Source organism: Pistacia vera, unplaced genomic scaffold, assembly GCF_008641045.1.
Source record: "Pistacia vera cultivar Batoury unplaced genomic scaffold, PisVer_v2 Contig344, whole genome shotgun sequence".
Lineage (NCBI taxonomy): Eukaryota > Viridiplantae > Streptophyta > Magnoliopsida > Sapindales > Anacardiaceae > Pistacia > Pistacia vera.
Window position 1 is genome coordinate 2,657,011 of NW_022196162.1, and position 5,220 is coordinate 2,662,230.

Genomic DNA, 5,220 nt, shown 5'->3' on the forward strand with positions numbered 1-5,220 from the left:
GTTAGTTTTGGCTAGATCAAGTTATCTTTCTGGGCCATACTGTCTCAAAAGAGGGTGTATCAGTGGATCCAAATAAGGTAAAAGCAATTCTGGAATGGCAACAACCAAAGACAGTAAGGAAGTTAGAAGTTTCTTGGGGCTAGCAAGCTATTATAAGTGGTTTCTAGCAAGGTTTGCTCAGTTGGCTAAACCGTTTACAGCTCTCAGTAAACAGAGAACTCCTTTCTTTTGGTCGAATGCCTATGAAGAAAGTTTTCAAGAGTTAAAAAGAAGATTGACCACAGCTCATATTCTTGTGTTACCACAGGAGGGTGTAGATTATGACATTTATACAGATGCCTCATTTCAGGGACTTGGTGCCGTACTGATGCTGTTGGATAGAGTAATAGCCTATGCTTCTTGTCAATTAAAAGAGTATGAGACGAGATACCTGACACATGATCTAGAGTTGGCTACTGTAGTTTTTGGACTAAAAATATGGAGGCATTATTTGTATGGAGCAAAGAGTAACATTTATACAGATCATAAAAGCTTGAAGTATTTCTTCACCCAAAGAAGGCTGAATATGAGACAGAGGAGATGGTTAAAGTTGGTTAAAGATTATGACTGTTAAATTAAGTATCAACCTGGGAAAGCCAATGTAGTAGTCGACACCTTGAGTAGAAAAGCTTACTTGTCCCGACTCACAAGGCAGAAAGAATTGATAGAAGAATTGTGCAAAGAACAAATTGAGGTCATACCAGGAAGGATTGCCAGGTTAGAGGTTCAGTCTACTTTATTGGAAGAAATAAGAGAAAAGCAAGCTGCCGATGAGTGGTGTCAGAAAATAAGTCAACAAGTGCTTGAGGGTAAAATACCAGAGTTCCATATCTTAGATGGTGTCCTCCGTTTCAGGAGTCGTTTGTGCATTCCTCAAGATGATGAGTTAAAGAGGAGAATTCTTACGGAGGCTTATGATACACTACATTGGGATAAGATAGGCGAGAAAGATGAGCTGAATACAACTCTTGGGCTAGAACTAACTCAGAAAATGATAGAAGATGTCAAGTTGATCAGAAGCAGAATGAAACAAGCCCAAGATAGGCAGAAAAGCTATGCAGACTTAAAGAGGAAAGATGTTGAATTTGAAGTGGGTGATAAAGTGTTTCTAAGAGTTGCCCCCTACAAACGGGTGATGCGTTTCAGTAGCAAGGGAAAGTTAGCACCGAGATACATTGGTCCATTTGAAGTATTACAGCGAGTGGGAAAGGTAGCCTATAGGTTGGCTCTACCACTCAGCATGGACAGACTACACAGTGTATTTCATGTCTCGATGCTTCGGAAATATGTAAGTGATCCCTTCCATATATTAAGTGTAGAGGATGTGGACTTAGAAGAAAATCTTGTGTATGAGGAGCGTCCAGTTCAGATATTGGACAGAAAGATTAAAGAGCTCCGAAACAAGAGTATCCCTTTAGTGAAAGTCCTCTGGAGAAATCATAAAGTTGAAGAAGCTACATGGGAGGTGGAGCAAGATATGCAGAATCGTTACCTAAAGTTGTTTGTTTGAATTTCGGGGAGAAATTCTTATAAGAGGGGGAGACTTGTAACGTCCACATGGAGGTACGTAATTTAATTTATGCTCTTATACCTTTAGTTGATTTTTGCTAAAGTTATTTTGAGAAAATGTGAAGAAAATGCCTTAAACTCGCATTAAGGGTAAAATGGTCTTTTCACTCAAAATTAGTTGAAAAAGTGGGGAGTGAAAAGAGATAGAATTTCATAGAGAATGTAGTAAAAATGAGAGCATTATAGTAATTGATTAAGGGACATAGATGAAATTTTAAAGAAAGTGCAAGGGCAAAATGGGAAACTAATATATATATTTTTATGTTATATCGAATTGAAGAGTGAAACCCTAGCCACTCTTACCCATTTTCACGCCACTTTCACCTCCATATTCTCTCAAGTTCTTCAATTCTTCTTCAAAAGAAATTCATAGGTTTTGTGTATTTTTGAGTGAATTTTCAATCCCAAGCAACTTTACGTAAGATCCTTGCACTAAGAAGTGATTTTTAATTTTTAAAGTGCTGAATTTTGATGGTTTGTGCTCACAAGATTTAAGAAGAAGAGAGTTTGATCGAAGAAGATTCTTAAAGGGGTTGGATTGCTCATATCAAAGGTAAGTAAATCCCACCCAAGTTATGATTTGAGAAATCAAGGGTGTAGAGATTTTACATATATGTATATGCTTATGATTTTGAGAATTGTTGATGAAATTGATGAATTATTGATGAGCTTAATGATTATTGATAAATAGAATTAAGCCATGAGAAGTGGTTTTGGTTGTATGATGATTAATTGAAGTTTGGTTGAAGTTAGGAAGAGTTGAGTAGAATTTTTGGGAGTGTATTTTTTTGGACAGGTTTAGTAATTGTTTAAGGGAGTTTTACTCCAAATATTGGTGGCTTGAGAAAGAGATAGAATTGTAGTCAAGTTAGAGTTTGATTATGCATGCAATATGTTTGATGAAATGTCTAAGAGAAGTGTATGCATGAGTTTTATTCATTTATGAATTGATATGAGTTTGTAGATGGTAGAGGGAAACTTATTTTTATGCTACATAGCATCCTTGCATTTAAATATTTGCATTTAGAAAGAATTATAAACATGAAACCATCTACATGCATACACATTCATAAGAGCATGGAAAAGCACTAAAATATGTGAAAGAGAAAATAGAAAGAAATGAGAATATTAAAGATATTCAAATCTGAAATTTTAGTTAAAGAAGTGTAAGAAGATAAAAAAAAGAGAAGGTTGTTGCAATGGGGAGCCCGTGAGTGACATAGTCCCACATGCACGCCGCCTTTAGTAAGCAGCCTTAGAATTCAGAAAAAAGAATTATACAGTCCGTTAGAAGTGCATGTGGATGAGGACTGTACCCAGAATTAGAGAATTCACTCACACGACCAAGGCTCTAAATCCATGCCTCAACCGAGTCTGATCGTCAAGGAAAGAAAGAATACAAAGAAAGAAAGAAAAGAGAGAAAGAAAGAAAGAAAGAATAGAAAGAAAGAAAGAATAGAAAAGAAAGAAAGAATAGAAAGAAAGAAAAGAATGAATAGAAATAAAGAAATAAAGAAACAGAAACAAAAAACAAAATAAGAAAAATAGAAAAGAAAATGCATTATTTATGCATTTGTACATTTGCATCATGAATATGCATAATCATGCTCCTTATCATGATTAGAGAGAAATTAGAAAATTGAAAGAAAAACAGAGAGCAAAACAGGGAAAGAATGAGAAAGAATAGAGAAAGAACAGAGAAAGAACAAAGAGAAGAACAAAGAAAGAATATGGAATAATCAGGAAGTATGATGTAAGGAAAGAAAATTCAAGATTTAAGAGCATAGCAGGTTTACTTATTGAGCAATTCGTGCTCAGTCTGTTGTTTTCAATGTTTTTTGCAAGTAATATGTGAGTTGCGGTCACTCAGAATGTCACGCAATGGAAGGGATTGGGCTACACTGTCAAGATGTCATTTTGAGTATATTTTGTAAATATTTGTATATAAAGAAAATTAAAGGTGGGCCCATACTTTATTACTCGTTTATATGTGTATTTACTTATATATATTTTTTAATGAGTTTTATTGATTATTTTACGAGTATACTAGCTAGAAAGAAAGTATTACAAAGCAACATAGGCTAAGTTTTCATAAGGGGACACATCAGGCCACTAACTGTTTAGAATACTTACATGCTAATCTTTAGGGGCCAGAAAAGATAAAATCTCATGGGGGCAACAGCTATTTCCTGTCAATAGTGGATGACTACAGTAAAAAAGTGTGGGTTTTTCTGCTTAGATCTAAAAATGAGGCTTTAGATAGGTTCAAGAATTGGCAAACACTTGTAGACAACCAAGTGGACCGAAAGGTTAAAGCCCTTAGGACAGATAATGGGCTAGAGTTTTGCAATTCAGAGTTTGATAGATACTATAGTGATCAGGGTATTTTAAGACAAAGAACAGTTAGGGGAACTCCTCAGCAAAATGGAGTAGCTAAGAGAATGAATAGGACGTTGTTAGAAAAGGTGAGATGCTTACTGTTCACATCAGGATTACCTAAGACCTTTTGGGGAGAAGCCCTCAACACTGTAGCATATTTAGTCAACAGAAACCCCTCTAGTGCAATAGGTTTCACCTGTCCCGAGGAGAGATGGTCCAAAAGAAAGCCAAACCTAAACCACCTTAAGGTCTTTGGGTGTGCAGCCTATGCACACACAAATGAAGGGAAGCTTGAACCTAGGTCACTAAAGTGTGTTTTCCTCGATTATCAAGAAGGGACTAAAGGGTTCAAATTATGGGAAAGACCATCACCAGGGGTTAAAGTAATAATCAGTAGGGATGTTATTTTTAATGAAGATATTTTTCCTTGTAAAACTACTAACCTTGATGCAGGTACCTCTAGCATTGATCCTATGATTCAAGAACCAAATGCAGGGACACAAATTGAGGTGGAGCCCTCAAGTATTTAACCCGATAAAGAAAAATCAGATGAAGAAACTGAAATGGTAGCCTTGGATCATGACCAGGAGGGTGAACCAGCTGAGAACTTAGAACCAACCTAAGAAGAGTCCTTGACATAGTATTAGCTAACCAGAGACAGGACCAGTAGAGAGATTATGTAACGCCCCGCTTGAGGTACGTATTTAAGATTTGCTGTATTACTTAAAAGTTCATTGATTCAGTTTCAATTAAGTTTGTATGTTGTAGTGGTTAAGTATTTGCTTTGAAATTGGTTGAGATTTGGTGAATTTTGGAAATCCAATTTTCGCCGGGGCGAAGGAGAATCTTCGCCGCGGCGATGAGGTGCTGCACCCAAGGGTAGGTTCTGCCCTGTTTCGCCGGGACGACGGAAAGTTCTTCGCCGCAGCGACGAGCCATTTGAAAAGTTTCTTGAGTTTTCTAGAGAATTCTTTCCTTGGGGCATAATGACCATTCTACTCCTAATTAGTAGAAAAAGTAGGGAGTAAAATATAAGGAAATTAAGTAGAGAATGTGTTGGTAATAAGGGTGTTTTTGCAAAGAATCAAAGGATATGGATGGAATTTCCAAGGAAGAGCAAGGGCAAAATGGGAAATGATGTTTATAATATGAGTTAAAAAGAGTTAAAGTGCAGAGAAACCTTTTGTTCATCCATTTTCCACCGCCATAACCATTCTCTAACTTCTCTCAATT